Source organism: Schistocerca gregaria, chromosome 1 (assembly GCF_023897955.1).
Source record: "Schistocerca gregaria isolate iqSchGreg1 chromosome 1, iqSchGreg1.2, whole genome shotgun sequence".
Classification (NCBI taxonomy): domain Eukaryota; kingdom Metazoa; phylum Arthropoda; class Insecta; order Orthoptera; family Acrididae; genus Schistocerca; species Schistocerca gregaria.
The window spans coordinates 536124775-536142099 of record NC_064920.1 but is presented as its reverse complement, the minus strand read 5'-3'; the positions used below and the strand labels follow the sequence as shown (position 1 = coordinate 536142099).

Sequence of the window (17325 nt, the reverse complement as noted above, 5' to 3'; positions counted from 1 at the left end):
TCGGCGCACGAGTGATGGGACACAGCATCTCCGAGGTAGCGATGAAGTGGGGATTTTCCCGTACGACCGTTTCACGACTGTGCCCTGAATATCAGTAATCCGCTAAATCATCAAATCTCCGGCATCGCCGCGGCCGGGTAAAGATCCTAAAAGAACGGGACCAACGACGACTGAAGATAAGCGTCCAACGTGACAGAAGTGCAGCCCTTCCGCAAATTGCTGCAGATTTCAGTGCTCGGCCATCAACCAGTGTCAGCGTGCGAGCCATTCAACGAAACACCTTCGATATGGGCTATCGGAACCGAAGGCTCGCTCTTGTACCCTTGATAACTGCACGACACAAAGCTTAAAGCCTCCCATTGGCCCCTCACCACCGACATTGGACTGGAAACATGTTATCTGGTTGGACAAGTCTCATTTCAAATTGTATCGATCAAATGGACGTGTACGGGTATGGTGACAACCTCATGGACCCTGCACGTCAGCAGGGGACTGTTCAAGGTGGTGGAGGATCTGTAATAGTACGGGGTGTGTGCAGTTGAAGTGATATGGGACCCCTGATACGTCTAGATACGACTCCGACAGGTGACACATACGTAAGCATCCAGTCTGATCACGTCTAGATACGACTCCGACAGGTGACACATACGTAAGCATCCAGTCTGATCACCTGCATCCACTCATGTCCATTGTGCTTTCCGACGGACTTGGGCAATTCCAGCAGGACAATGCGACACCCCACACGTCCACAATTGCTTCAGAGTGGCTCCAGGAACAGTCTTCGGAGTTTAAACACTTTCGCTGGCCACCAAACTCCCCAGACACGAACATTATTGAGGATACCTGGGATGCCTTGCAACCTGCTGTTCAGAAGAGATCTCAACCCCTTCGTGCTCTTACGGATTTATGGACAGCCCTGCGGGATTCATGGTGTCAGTTCCCTTCAGCACTACTTTGGACATTAGTCGAGTCCATGCCACGTCGTGTTGCGGCACTTCCGCGTGCTCGCCGGGGTCCTACACGATATTAGGCAAGTGTACCAGTTTCTTTTGCTCTTCAGTGTAATTAATGCTAAGCGACGCATGGTGTGGCATAAAGAGCAACGTCACTGGAAATGAGTGATCTGAAGTGATGAATCACGCTATACCCTGATGCAATCGGATGGAAAGGCTTGGTTTTGACGAATGCTTCGAGAACGTTGCCTGCCATCGTGTGTAGAGCCAGAAGTGAAGTACGGAGGAGGTAGTATTGCGGTATAGGGTGGAATTTTGCGGTTGGGGTGTGGTCACCTTTACTCTGCTTAAGATAATTTGAAACGCAGAAGGTTATAAATACATTTTTGCATCATTTTGTGCTGCGGACAGTAGGGGAACAGTTCGGAGACTATGTTTGTTTGTATTAGCATGACAATATAACCTTTCATAAAGCAGCATCTGCGACGCAAAGGTTTGTGGAAACGTGCTGGCTTGCCTGGAGTCCAGACCTGAACCCAGTGGAACACTTTTCGGATGAGTTAGAACTTCGACTTCCCTCTAGACACCAGCGTCCAACATCACTAACTTCTCTGGTTTCGGTTCTTGAGGAAAAAAAGGCTGGCATTTTAGTCCACAGATATTCAGACCGCTCACTGAAAGTGTCCCCGGCAGAGACGTTCAAGCCGCCGTAAAAGCGAAGGGTGGACACACACTACATTAACGTGCACTAATAGGTGTCAGGATACTTTTGATCAGATAGTGTATTTTACGGATCCTGTCGTGAGAAGCTAGGGTAACATAAATATGCTGTACAACCTGCTTCTTTTTCTTCTAACTGGACGATTAATTCTGTGGCGCAGATAGGCGTGTAGCACCTGACAGCACTTGGATGTATACTTGAGTCTACTCGGTTGCTATATAGTACTTCACCTCCGTGCTTCTCGGGCATAAATGTGACGGTGCTGCAACCCTGACCAGGTCTTCAGTTCGCTTTGCCGGGTTTTAACAGCCAAATACTTGTTTCAAAATCCGCCTGCGTAGCTGAGTGGTAACGTGTTGTATTGTCATCGTCATCATCTCAACATCATCGAGACGCAAGTCGCCCCATGTGATGTCAACAGAAATAAGAACTTCCCCGGTTGGGGCCTCCCGGCCCACAATGTCACACGATCACATCACTTGTGTCAAAGTCTAAAGTATCATTACTACGGGAAATCACATTGGTCTTTACGCAGTAGCTCTGGAATATTGCTCAGGCTCACGACGTTTCTTTGAAACAAAGTTAAGGCCTGATGTATCTCATTTCTATATCTTGGTTGTTTCAAACTCAATCAAAATTATTCTAAAGATGCCTTTTCAGATTCCTGTAACGAGGCAATCTGGGAACATTGCTGAAGACTGTTCCTCTTTTTCTTAAAGGCTGTCTTGATCTAGACGGGATGCAGTTCTTCTCGCTTCCCAGCTTCTGAGCGTAAAATAACTTTCTCCCCTAGACAAACAGTTCCACTACATCGCTTCCAGGTATGTCGTTTTGCTATCCTAGTTTCAACGATGCAACCTGCTCTCGATTTTAGCCCCACAGATCGTGGATTTCTTCGTCTTCTTGCCTCTACGTGAAAAAGACGGTATCTCGAAGAAATCTTGCCGTGTGATCAGTCGAGCGACTGCGTCAACTGAATCAACCTTTCGACAAGTTTCCTAATCGTAATTTTTCCTTCTACTCTTGCTTTAAAACGACGATGTCACTCGATTGATCCCTGGAGAAAATTTCGTTGGTGGAACTCCCGGTAAAATCGATAATCTGGTACCCGGCAGGCCGACGATACTTGAATTTCGTTGATGAATCGTAGGGAATACAAGACCCCATAATACAACTTAAATTTAAATATCATATTTAGAATACTAGGAGATGTTGCCACGAGCAGACACCTCCTGCTGCTACGTGCCTTAAATTTACTATGTTTAATTTTAAATTATCGTGTCTAGATATTTTTGTTTACCATAATGATTGTTTATTTCTCGCTATCCCAAGGTTTTAACAATGTTTATGAGTCTATGTCTCTTTAATTTTCAGACCCCGTTAACGTCAAGCTTCGTTGTTGACTCCCAAGAAGTGGAAAATGGACGCCGCGTGTCGCGTTTTCATATGCGGAATAGGGAACCAGTAAACTACCTCTTTGTGTAAACAAAGGACTAGAAAACTACTTATGTAACATGCAGCGAAAATGATGTCATTTTGAAAGAATGTAGTCTTCGGCATCACTACGAAACTAAACATCTGTCAAGATATTCAAAGTCTTCTGGAAAGTTATGCCCTGAGAAATATGAGTTCATGAAGCGTAATTTAAAAATCCAAATAAATCTTTTCACGAGAAAGTTTGATGTAAATGATTCTGTCACTCGCATAAGTTACAAAATAAAGCGCATCATGGCTGAACAAGAATAACCGTTTACTGATGCCAGCTTCATCAAAGAGTATATGATGGGAGCAGCAAAGGAGTTGTGTCCTAATAAAATCGATTTGTTTGCAAGTATCAGCCTTTTGGCAAGGTCAGTTGTGCGGAGAACAGGGGAAAAAAATGGAGAGAACATAGTGTTGCAGATTCGCGAGAAAGCTGGGAACTTCCAGTGGTACTTTCTGTTTCTGGATGAGTACTGATCTCCCGGGTTCGTTAGAACTTTATGTGTTCATTCGTGATGTCAAATTAGACTTTAAGATAATGGAAGAGTTGCTATGCGTTTTCAGCATGCGTGGAACAACAATTGGAGAAGACATTTTCATGGAAATGAAAACGAATTTGTCAGACTATAACGTTCAGTGGAACGAGCTTCGTGGTGTTAGAGTTGATGCAGCACTAAATTTGGCTGTAATGAGGAAGTGTCTGGTGGAGCAGATGATGACTCTGTTGGAAGATTCGCAGATTCCGGGCGCTCTGTTAATACGCTGCATCGTACATCACCAACATACTGAAACCAGTCGTTTCTGGTGTAAACATAATTCACGGACATGCACTCAGCAGCCTTCATTTCCATGCTTTTCTCGAAGAAATTGTTCCTGAATTATGTGTCCTGCCTTGTCACACGAAAGTGAGATGCTCAGCTGCGATCAAATTTCTGTTTCGTTTTCACTAGCTCCAAGACGAAACATGTAGATTTTTTTCACGGAAACAGATACCGCTTTTCCACAGCTGTGGGATCCTACCTGGCTGCCAAAATTGTCGTTTTCGTTTGACAGCACATCCCACATGAATCAACTGAACTTGAAACTCCAGGGAAATGGTATCCTCGTCTGTAGTACCTACAGAATCATAAAAAAATTTCGGAGAAACCTGTCATTGTTAGACGCACGTTGGGAAGGACAAAATTCTTCTCATATTCACTGTTTCAGAGGATTTTGTGATACAGTCAACGACGATGGAAATATTGCTGACTTGAAGAAGCGTTTTTTGGAGTGATTTTCATGTCTTCACGAAACTGAGAGTGACATTCTTCTGCCGGCCGCTATGGACGAGCGGTTCTAGGCTCTTCAGTACGGAACCGCGCTGCTGCTATGGTCGCATGCTCGAATCCTGCCTCGAGCATGGTTGTGTGTGATATCCTTAGGTTAGTTAGGTTTAAGTAGTTCAAAGTCTAGGAGACTTATGACCTCAGAAGTTAAGTCCCATAGTGCTCAGAGCCATTTGTAAACATCTTCACTGACGGAAAAATTCGCAATACTAAAAAATAATTTATGTAAAGTATTGAAATTTTGAGAATACATTTGTCTAGGTAACATATTTAAGTGATATTGCAAGATGACAGTTTAATGGAAGCGCGAGATAAGCCATTGCAACTGTGAAATGATGGTACATTAGAACCCGTGTAACCGCCAGAATGTTGAACGTAAACACCCAAACGTGGAAGCATTGTGATGTACAGGTGCTGGAGTCAGTTTTTGTCCACACCTGTTGTATTCGTTGGTCAGTACAGGGACAGTTAATGCCGTTTGTGGATGATGCCGGAGATGTCATCCTACGATGTGATCAACTGGAGACGGATCTGGTGACTGAGCAGGCCAAGGCAACATGTCGACACGCTGCGTGGTACGTTCGGCTACGAAGGTGGTATGCGGGCGACCGTTATCCTGTTCGTAAACCCCCTGGAAGGCTGCACATGACTGGCAGCACTCCACCCTCCCACCTCGGCACGGCCTGACTGTGTACTTGACCCTTGTCCTGCCAGTGCTCGAGTACGCCGCCATAGTGTGGGGGAATGCAGCTCCGTCGCACGTCGCGATGCTCCAGCACGTCCAGAATCGGGCGCTCCGACTCGCTCTCCATAAGCCGCCTCGTTACTCGACGAGGCTCCTTCATGAGGAAGCAGGCGGCCCGCTGCTGAGGGATCGCTGCAGGCAGTCCACCAGGGTGTTCTATGCCTCTGCAGAACACTCTGGCAGTCGTCTTATTCGTGGACTGGGGCAACAAGTCCACCACAGGCGCCGGCCGCGGTGGTCTCGCGGTTCTAGGCGCGCAGTCCGGAACCGTGCGACTGCTACGGTCGCAGGTTCGAATCCTGCCTCGGGCATGGATGTGTGTGATGTCCTTAGGTTAGTTAGGTTTAAGTAGTTCTGAGTTCTAGGGGACTGATGACCACAGCAGTTGAGTCCCATAGTGCTCAGAGCCATTTGAACCATCCACCACAGGCCGACCACGCGCTGGCCTGATCTGCTGCGGGAGTAGTTTCTTCCGCAGCCCCGATGACGATTTCGACGAAGCGTCCGCTCCCACATAGGCCAATCCCACACGTGAGGCCAGAAATCGTTATTGAGGTCCACACAGGAACAGCAGCTTCGCTGCTTAGCCTGTTTCATTCCTGGTTGATGTCACCAGAGATTTGCAGTGCAGTGCACTGACTGGCTGCACAACAGCTCGAACCACCAGACTGACGTAAAAATCTGCACTCAGGGTGAGTGGGATAACCACGAGAGTGCTCTTGCTGTCATGCGAAATCACACCCCATTCCATAACGCCAGGTGTCAGTCCAGTGAGCCTAGCACGAAGGCAGGTTGGTTGCAGGCCCTTAAGTGGCCTCTTGCTAACCAACACTAGGCCATCACTGACACCAAAGCAGAAACAGCTTTCATCAGAAAAGGCAAAACACTTCCATTTGGCCCTCCAGTGAGGTCTTGCTTGGCACCACTGACGTCGCAAATGACGGTGGTTTGGGACAGTGGAATGCACACTAAAGAACGCCTGGTTCGGAGCTGTCCTTGAAGTAACAGTTCATTGCTTCACTGTGATGCCAACTGCTGTTCAGGTTTCTGCTGCAGACGCAGTACGATGCGCCAGAGTGATACGTCCAACACCACGATCTTCCCTCTTAGTAGTGCATTAATCACAATCCTTCAATATGTGCATCCTTGGTCACACGGTGTATCGTGTCTTCCATGATGGTCCATCGATGATGATGATGATGATGTTTGGTTTGTAGGGCGCTCAACTGCCCGGTTATCAGCGCCTGTACAAATTCCCAACCTTTGCTCAGTCCAATCTCGCCACTTTCACGAATGAAGATGAAATGATGAGGACAACACAAACACCCAATCATCTCGAGGCAAGTGAAAATCCCTGACCCCGCCGGGAATTGAACCCGGGACCCCGTACTCGGGAAGCGAGAGCGCGACCGCGAGACCACGAGTTGCGGACAAAATGGGATGAAGCGTCATCCAGTTGTAAAACGTAATCATCATCATTATTATTATTCGGCTGGGATAACAGCCAGGTTACCCATCACCATTCGTTCGAAGAGAAACGGACCGCGCACTTTCTCGAGCGAGACCGTACTGAAAAGTTCACTTATGGAGAAACAAGCTGATTCTCCGTCGGCGTATGTGGCTTCTTGCCTCCCCACATATGAACATCGTTTATGTTGACCTTGAAACAGACATAGAAAGTGGTTACATTGCACAAGATGAGTGTTGTCATAAGACAATCGTCCTCAATTTTTAACTGCAAGTCATCTTCTTGCGATCGTATATTCTCGTGACCACCACTGCCAGCAATCATGTGCCGTGCCTACATTCCTATCACGTTTTTCTGCATTATCGCAGAAGGAACATCCAGTTTCTCTGGCCCTATCACATGACCTCGTTCAAATTCAGTGCGGCGTCTTTGTCGCCTTAAAGGCATTCGTGACTAAAATCAACTCACCGCGTCCAATCTCAAAGGTAACTAACGCTCAGTACCGTTACAGCGTGTGTTTAATGCAAACCTACTAGCGCCACTCTTAGCGACTGGCGCGAAATTGGAATAGACATCATATTTCACATGTAGAAACACCCCTAAAAGTTTCGTTAATATCGCACAACTCTACATACGTTTTTGGATAGGGTCCGCCTTTAGCAAAACACAATTTTCCCCCCCAAACATGTTTCACTACAGTTGCAGCATCTTCAGTGGGCTTTTATTTTATAGCTATTAAAGATAAAGTATGTTCTTTAATGTTTGTACACATGTAACTAATAGTTTTTAAATCGTAATCACAGATATTTGAAAAATCACATACAATTATGAGTTCATATCTTTTTAACATGTGGTGTGGTTTTTCTGATGTATAGTGTTTCTACAGTGACTCTTTTGTTTCACAGTTTGTCATCTGCAACCACTAACACCTTAAAGTAGATGAATTGTTGAAGCCAAAATTACGATTTGAAAATTGTTATTTCTATACCTGAAATTAAGTAATTCTGTGTGTGTGTGTGTGTCTGTTTACATTATGTTTCACTTACATTTTCTTTTCCCTCATCTTCATCACTGTTAAACACTATATATTGAGCTGTCACTGTTTCACTGTTTACTAGCTGTAAAATCAAACATGGCGCACAGTGGAACAGTTGAAGGTGTAAAAACAAGATGGCTCATGGTGGAACAGTTGACGGTGTTCCTGGCAGTTGTTCTGAATTTTGAGAGGTGTCTGTGCATGTTGTGTGTGTGTGTGTGTGTGTGTGTGTGTGTGTGTGTGAGAGAGAGAGAGAGAGAGAGAGAGAGAGAGAGAGAGAGAGAGTAACTGTATGTTTGAGGATTTTTTTGTATGTGGGGCTGGGGGGTGGGGGGGTGAGCGCTCTATAGGTTGGACTTGTCTAATAATTCTTTGAGGGTGGAGAACAGAGTTCCATTGCAGAGAGCTGAGCGCACCCTATACAAAAACATATGTATTGTTAAAGCAAATACGGAAAACAGAGCTTCAACCCCCAACTGTATTGTGATTTTTTTTCCGTCTGTGTTTTTGTTGATGTTGACTCATTTGATAACTATTTAGTTAATAAATGTGTCCCCCCCCATGAACCATGGACCTTGCCGTTGGTGGGGAGGCTTGCGTGTCTCAGCGATACAGATAGCCGTACCGTAGGTACAACCACAACGGAGGGGTATCTGTTGAGAGGCCAGACAAACGTGTGGTTCCTGAAGAGGGGCAGCAGCCTTTTCAGTAGTTGCAGGGGCAACAGTCTGGATGATTGACTGATCTGGCCTTGTAACAATAACCAAAACGGCCTTGCTGTGCTGGTACTGTGAACGGCTGAAAGCAAGGGGAATTTTTCCTGAGGGCATGCAGCTTTGCTGTATGATTAAATGATGATGGCGTCCTCTTGGGTAAAATATTCCGGAGGTAAAATAGTCCCCCATTCGGATCTCCGGGCGGGGACTACTCAAGAGGACGTCGTTATCAGCAGAAAGAAAACAGGCGCTCTACGGATCGGAGCATGGAATGTCAGATCCCTTAACGAGCAGGTAGGTTAGAAAATTTAAAAAGGGAAATGGAGAGGTTAAAGTTAGATATAGTGGGAATTAGTGAAGTTCGGTGGCAGGAGGAACAAGACTTCTGGTCAGGTGATTACAGGGTTATAAACACAAAATCCAGTAGGTGTAATGCAGGAGTAGGTTTAATAATGAATAGGAAAATAGGAATGCGGTAAGCTACTACAAACAGCATAGTGGCCAAGATAGATACGAAGCCCACACCTACTACAGTAGTACAAGTTTATATGCCAACTAGCTCTGCAGATGACGAAGAAATTGAAGAAATGTATGATGAAATAAAAGAAATTATTCAGATAGTGAAGGGAGATGAAAATTTAAAAGTCATGGGTGACTGGAATTCGGTAGTAGGACAAGGGAGAGAAGGAAACGTAGTAGGTGATTATGGACTGGGGCAAAGAAATGAAAGAGGAAGCCGCCTGGTAGAATTTTGCACAGAGCACAACTTAATCAAAGCTAACACTTAGTTCAAGAATCATAAAAGAAGGCTGTACACATGGAAGAAGCCTGGAGATACTAAAAGGTATCAGATAGTTTATATAATGGTAAGGCAGAGATTTAGAAACCAGGTTTTACATTGTAAGACATTTCCAGGGGCAGATGTGGACTCTGACCACAATCTATTGGTTATGACCTGTAGATTAAAACTGAAGAAACTGCAAAAAGGTGGGAATTTCAGGAGATGGGACATGGATAAACTAAAAGAACCAGAGGTTGTGCAGAGTTTCAGAGAGAGCATAAGGGAGCAATTGACAGGAATGGGGAAAAGAAATACAGTAGAAGAAGAATGGGTAGCTTTGAGGGATGAAGTAGTGAAGGCAGCAGAGGATCAAGTAGGTAAAAAGACGAGGGCTGGTAGAAATCCTTGGGTAACAGAAGAAATATTGAATTTAATTGATGAAAGGAGAAAATATAAAAATGCAGTAAATGAAACAGGCAAAAAGGAATACAGACGTCTCAAAAATGAGGTCGACAGGAAGTGCAAAATGGCTAAACACGGATGGCTAGAGGACAAATGTAAGGATGTAGAGGCTTATCTCTCTAGGGGTAAGATAGATACTGCCTGCAGGAAAATTAAAGAGACCTTTTGAGATAAGAGAACCACTTGTATGAACATCAAGAGCTCAGATGTAAACCCAGTTCTAAGCAAAGAAAGGAAAGCAGAAAGGTGGAAGGAGTATATAGAGGGTCTATACAAGGGCGATGTACTTGATTACAATATTATGGAAAAGGAAGAGGATGTAGATGAAGACGAAATGAGATATACGATACTGCGTGTAGAGTTTGACAGAGCACTGAAAGACCTGAGTCGAAACAAGGCCCCCAGAGTAGACAACATTGCATTGGAACTACTGACGGCCTTGGGAGAGCCAGTCCTGACAAAACTCTACCATCTGGTGAGCAAGATGTGCGAGACAGGCGAAATACCCTCAGACTTCAAGAAGAATATAATAATTCTAATCCCAAAGAAAGCAGGTGTTGACAGATGTGAAAATTACCGAACTATCAGTTTAATAAGTCACAGCTGCAAAATACTAACGCGAATTATTTACAGACGAATGGAAAAAATAGTAGAAGCCGACCTCGGGGAAGAACAGTTTGGATTCCGTAGAAATGTTGGAACACGTGAGGCAATACTGACCCTACGTCTTATCTTAGAAGCTAGATTAAGGAAGGGCAAACCTACATTTCTAGCATTTGTAGACTTAGAGAAAGCTTTTGACAATGTTGACTGGAATACTCTCTTTCAAATTCTGAAGGTGGCAGGGGTAAAATGTAGGGAGCGAAAGGCTGTTTACAATTTGTACAGAAACCAGATGGCAGTTATAAGAGTCGAGGGACATGACAGGGAAGCAGTGGTTGGGAAGGGAGTGAGGCAGGGTTGTAGTCTCTCCCAGATGTTATTCAATCTGTATATTGAGCAAGCAGTAAAGGAAACAAAAGAAAAATTCGGAGTAGGTATTAAAATCCATGGAGAAGAAATAAAAACTTTGAGGTTCACCGATGACTTCTGTCAGAGACAGCAAACGACTCGGAAGAGCAGTTGAACGGAACGGATAGTGTCTGGAAAGGAGTATATAAGATGAACATCAACAAAAGCAAAACGAGGATAAAGGAATGTAGTCGAATTAAGTCGGGTGATGCTGAGGGAATTAGATTAGGAAATGAGACACTTAAAGTAGTAAAGGAATTTTGTTATTTGAGGAGCAAAATAACTGATGATGGTCGAAGTAGAGAGGATACAAAATGTAGACTGGCAATGGCAAGGAAAGCGTTTTTGAAGAAGAGAAATTTGTTAACATCGAGTATAGATTTAAGTGTCAGGAAGTCATTTCTATAAGTATTTGTATGGAGTGTAGCCATGTATGGAAGTGAAACATGGATGATAAATAGTTTGGACAAGAAGAGAATAGAAGCTTTCGAAATGTGGTGCTACAGAAGAATGCTGAAGATTAGATGGGTAGATCGCATAACTAATGAGGAAGTATTGAATAGGATTGGGGAGAATAGAAGTTTGTGGTACAACTTGACCAGAAGAAGGGATCGGTTGGTAGGACATGTTCTGAGGCATCAAGGTATCACCAATTTAGTATTGGAGGGCAGCGTAGAGGGTAAAAATCGTAGAGGGAGACCAAGAGATGAATACACTAAGCAGATTCAGAAGGATGTGGGTTGCAGTGGGTTCTGGGAGATGAAGAAGCTTGCACAGGATAGAGTAGCATGGAGAGCTGCATCAAACCAGTCTCAGGACTGAAGACCACAACAACAAACAACAATAAATGTGTTGTCTTTGCTTGTTTTTTTGTGTACTGGGTGACACTCACTGATGATTAACAAGGAATGCTGAACTTAGTTTTTCGTCTTTCTTCCCAGAGATTTCGTTTTAGCATTCAAATATTGTGTAGAATGATGGTACGGCCCGCACTCGTAATTTTGTCACTTATCCGGCCCGCGGAGAGAAAACTATGGCGACCTTCGCACAAGGCTGCCAAATTCTTGCTTCATCCATGCAGCCTGTTCCTACCGGATGTTTCCACATTTCAGGACGCGCCTGTTGCGTCACATGTCCTCTCCAGCTTGTAACGGAAAGGAACTCGTGCAAAACAGACAAGTTCTAATAAATCAGGTACCGTGATGACTGTCAAACATGGCGCGGACACCAGTTCGGGAATTGAAAGTACCGGTTAAGTGCAGACATGCGAAATCAAGATTTGGAGCTACCTTTTGTAAAAGATGCTACCGAGAGGAATGAACAGAGGGTGATCATCATGCACGCCTAAAAAACATCACTTTCTGCCAAAAATTGAGTCCACGAATCACAGTCCTGCATTTGACTTGTGCATTTTTTATTTATTGAAAAAGGCGTTACTTTAATTCAAAGCGAGTAGGCAGAGAGAGTATGTCCCTCTCCAAATCATCTGTGTGTGTTAATCATTTCTCAAACTCTTTAGTACATTATAAATGGTTTCGAAAGCAAAAACAGTGGTTCTTATGGCTCAGCAGCAAATGATTTCAAAAGGAAACCCACCTCAGTTAGTTTTTTAATGTAATATTAGGTTGGTGCACAAGTTCGTAGCATTTTTGTTTTGAATGTTGATATTCCGGATGATATGTATTTATTCATCGATTTCCATATTTTATTTGTAGTTCACTGTTGCAATTTGAGTTTATATATCAGTGGAGCTGTGAACGCTAGAAACTAGAGTTCTATGTGGAGAAATCGGAACATTTCCGACATCTTCTGTTTGAAACTTCCTGGCAGATTAAAACCGTGTGCTGAGCCGAGACTCGAACTCGGGACCTTAACTTTCGCGGGCAAGTGCTCTACCAACTGAGCTACCCAAGCACGACACACGCCCCGTCCTCACAGCTTTACTTCTGCCAGTACCTCGTCTCCTACCTTCCAAACTTTACAGAAGCTCTAATGCGAACCTGCTTGGATAGCTCAGTTGGTAAAGCACTTGCCCGTGAACAGCAAGGGTCCCGAGTTCGAGTCTCGGTCCAGCACACAGTTTTAATCTGACAGGAAGTTTTATATCAGCGCACACTCTGCTGCAGAGTGAAAATCTCATTCTGGAAAAATCCCCCAGGCTGTGGGTAAGCCATGTCTCCGTAATATCCTTTCTTTCAGGAGTGCTAGTTCTGCAAGGTTCGTAGGACAGCTTCTGTAAAGTTTGGAGGATAGGAGACGAGGTACTGGCAGAAGTAAAGCTGTGAGGACAGGGCGTGGGTCGTGTTTGGGTAGCTCAGTTGGTAGAGCACTTGTCCGCGAAAGGCAAAGGTCCCCAGTTCGAGCCTCGATCCAGCACACAGTTTTAATCTGCCAGGAAGTTTCATATCAGCGCACACTCCGCTGCAGAGTGAAAATCTCATCTTCTGTTTGAGTTTAATAGAAGGTGACGGCAGTTGTGGCAGCCAGAAACATTTGCAACGTGTATACCGATAATTCGATTGGACAGATTACTGCAAAAAATTGTTTTGTCGCTTTAAGGAGGACCTTTTTGACATTAGTGACTCTACACGTTCAGGAAGACCTTGGGGTTTGATGAAGGTCGTTTAAATGTATTAATCACAATGATCTAAGTCAGTGTACTCGAGAAATGGCAGATGTGATGAACAGTGATTATTCCACCACCGTGCGACAATTGTATGCTCTGGGGCAGGGTCACTAATGAGTAATGCATGCTATTAACCAAAATGATAGAAATAAGCGGTTTGCCATATGTACTTCTGTGCTTGTACGTTATCAGTTGGCTCGTGAACAACGCCGACTGTTCCTATACTGTAGCACTACTGGTGACGAGAAATGGTGTCTTTATGCCAAAATAGGAAAACAAAGGAATGCTTGAGCACAACAACAAAAAAGCAACAACTCCCCGTTCGAAGAACTGCGGATATCCACGGAAGATAATGGTATGCATCTGCTGGAACAGCGTCGGTGTGCTGTACTACAAATTGCTTCCCCGAGGTGTAACCATCACCAATGACATTTATTGTCAGCAACTAACAAGGAACCTCTTGAGTGGGAGGTCGCAAAAGGCAAATGATGTTTGCGTCATTCGATGCCCCACATTTTGTCTACCAAGCAACCGCAATATTGGCTGTTAATGGTTACAGGGGCGGGACTGGAGGTAACCAATGGTAGGCACAGCATCAGACTAAGGAGCGTAGTAGAAACTGCTTAGTCGACGAGTAACTCACAACAGTGCTACAGCGCTAATGGTGATGGCAAAAATAAACAAAGCAAACATTGCATTATATCAACAACAACAATTGCCGAAGTTGATGTTTCGCCAGAAAGGAACCCAAGGAATTTCTCAGAGTGAGAAAGAAGTGGGAGATGAAATATTAGCGTTTCAGCACCGGCCGTGGTGGCCGAGCGGTTCTAGGCGCTACAGTCCGGAGCCGCGCGACCGCTACGGTCACAGGTTCGAATCCTGCCTCGGGCACGGATGTGTGTGATGTCCTTAGGTTAGTTAGGTTTAAGTAGTTCAAAGTTCTAGGGGGCTGATGACCTCAGATGTCCCATAGTGCTCAGAGCCATTTTTTTATTAGCGTTTCTGCAAGATGAGCCGGTGGAATGTGTGGTGTCGTATACGTGCAACTGTGCGGACAATGTACATGAGGAGTACAGTGACGACGATACGTGCTTAACAAGTGATATTGAAACAAGTGTCGAGTCATGTAGTCCGCCATCCTAATCGGACAGGAAGCCACAAATCCCGTCTCCAGTGAAATGTAGTAAAGGACAATCGTTGTCCAAAAAGCGGATACTAAATATAATTACGTACATGGAAGCATGGAAGATCATCCACAGCATAATAAAAAAAAAGAAAAAAAAATATGAACAGATTTCGAATAAGTTCGGAACAATAAGACCGCGTAGTTCATAAGAAAAACTCCTGCTATTCAAGAGAGAATAAGGCGCACTTGCTGCTAAAACTGGTGTTTGAGCGTTTCAAGGATGCTCGATACAATTTATAGGATGTCCATGATAGTGACCTACAGCCTTATGCAGATCAGATAGCGTGCGACATTTATTACAGTGATTTCGAGGGAAGTGCCTGAGCAATGGTGTTGCGCACTTACTGCTCTTAGAGGTTTTCATGTTATCAACATTCTTTTCGGCTTGGTTAAGCCTGTATTATGGCATTAAGTATCAATTTTCTTATGTTTTCAAGTCGGGAATAGCGTATAGCCTACTTTTCTGGTTGGTTAAATAGCATGTATACCATGTGAAGTTGTTACAGTAAATATTTTTCCATTTTGGAGATGGTCCATGATCGAAAATGGAAGACAGCACAGAGTTTATCATGCATTTCTCCAAGCATATCGATACTGTTGACAGTTATCTGAAAAAAAAAGAAATGTTTTTGAAGTGATATATGGCGAGCCGCGCGACCGCTACGGTCGCAGGTTCGAATCCTGCCACGAGCATGGATGTGTGTGCTGTCCTTAGGTTAGTTAGGTTTAAGTAGTTCTAAGTTCTAGGGGACTGATGACCCCAGAAGTTAAGTCCCATACTGCTCAGAGCCATTTTTTTGAACTGATCTATGGTTACCCGGTAGTGTAGAACGCCTCACGGTGCAACTAAAATTTCAAAAGCTTGGCTAGATCCACATCATCAAACGTATTAGGAACTGGTAACATTAGTCTCCCGATCGTTTCAAAAAACTGTACTCCATCAATTTGACTGATATCAGCATCGCGGGAAGACAGTGGAAATATCAGAGTTGAGCGCGAGTTTCGTGTTCGGGCTGAAGCAGTTAGCAGACGCCGGTGAACTTTATCACAGCCGTGCTAAGTTCTCTAAAAAGCTGTGAGGCTCTCCGCGGAATCAAGCATTCCGAGTTTATTTGGCTGTTGCTCTGCAGCTGTGAAAACATCTCATCGTTTTATTTTCGTCTTGCCAAAGGTGGAAGCTATTAGAACAACGATACTGCAGTAGGCAAACACTTGTCGATATTGTTGTGTTGCGTTCTTCATTCTGAAGACTAGTTTGCTTCATGTCTGTACAGTTACTGGAACATTCATCCGTCTGAACCTGGTTACAATAGTCTAGCTATCGGCTCCCTCTACAGCTTTTAACCTTCACCCTTCCCTCCATTATCGACTTAACTATTCCTTGATACGTTAGGATGTGTCCCGTCGACCTGCCTCTTCCTTTTATCACCTTTTGCCGTAAATATCTTCCTACCACGACTCGATTCTGCCCATTTTCATTCGTTATCCAATTTACCCTTCTAATCTTCAGCACACTTCCGTAGCACCACATTTCAAAAGCTTCTAGTCTCTTCCTACCTGTACTGCTCATCGTCCACATTTCAATTCCGCGTAAGGCCACACTCTAGACAACTATTTCAGAAAAAAACTTCCTGAAAGTTAAGTTTATATTCGATGTCAATATAACTCCCTTTTTCAGGAAAGCTTTTCTGGCTGTTGTCATTTCGCGTTTTATATCCTATGTAAACTGGCAGTCCCTCAGCATCAATTCATTACCCTCTTTCTACTTTTGTTGATATTCATCTTAAACCATTTTTAGAGACACTATCTGCCCCATTCAACTCGTCTTCCATGTTTTTTGCCGTCTCCAACAGAATTCTCTATCCATCGCCACACCTTAAAAATTTTACTTTTCCGCTCTGTACGGTTACTCAAATTTATGCTTAGTTTCCTTTACTCCTTTCTCTACGTAAGGCATTGAATAACGAGTGTAACACATATGTATGAAAATTAATGTAAGGAGACGGAGATTAGAGTTCAACCAGGAAACCCCAGATCCTTTAAGGAATTGAACTCCCATCTATAAAACAGCTTTAAACGTCTGATTACTTTACAAATGAGTTAATATGTTGAATATTTGCGTTTAAGCATGTAAGCGAGAAAAAGTTTAGGAAAGATTTGAAATTATGCTGAAAGTTGTCGGAAGTCAGATTGGAAACTGTAGGTTATAGTCAGAAGAGAGGTGAAAAAATGATAATAAAAGCGAAAAATTAATTCCGGAAAAGTAAATGTGAAGAAGCAGAGAGATATAAAGGAAGAATGAAATCAAAAAGCGCCTGGGAGATAGTGAACAACCAAGAAAAGAGAAAAAATGGCTCTGATCACTATGGGACTTCACATCTGGGGTCATCAGTCCTCTAGAACTTAGAACTACTTAAACCTAACTAACCTAAGGACATCACACACATCCTTACCCGAGGCAGGATTCGAACCTGCGACCGTAGTGGTCTCGCGGTTCCAGACTGAAGCGACTAGAACTGCTCGGCCACCACGGCCGGCAAGAAAAGAGAAGAAGAACAATATAAATAATGTGTGAAGTACTATGAAAATTTGTTAACAGAAGCTCGAGGAAGAGATCCTACTGGCAAAATACCAACGGTTAAGGAGGGGATAGTGGCTGGTGTGTCTAAAGGAACTACACAATCACTTTAAAAATTGGAAAAGGAAAAATCTCCATGTCCAGGAGGAATTTCCATTGAAGTGATAAAGAACACAGCAGAAGACATACAAAAAATTCAGTTGATATTTAACAAGTGTCTGATTAAACAAGAAGA

General features: G+C 43.9%; 1 non-coding gene across 1 annotated transcript; it reads left to right on the top strand.

The window, feature by feature from the left end:
- Window positions 1-12701: 12701 nt before the first annotated feature.
- Trnah-gug (transfer RNA histidin (anticodon GUG)) lies at window positions 12702-12776 on the top strand. Its single transcript has one exon. It is a non-coding gene; the product is annotated as a tRNA-His (tRNA).
- The last annotated feature ends 4549 nt before the right edge of the window (window positions 12777-17325 follow it).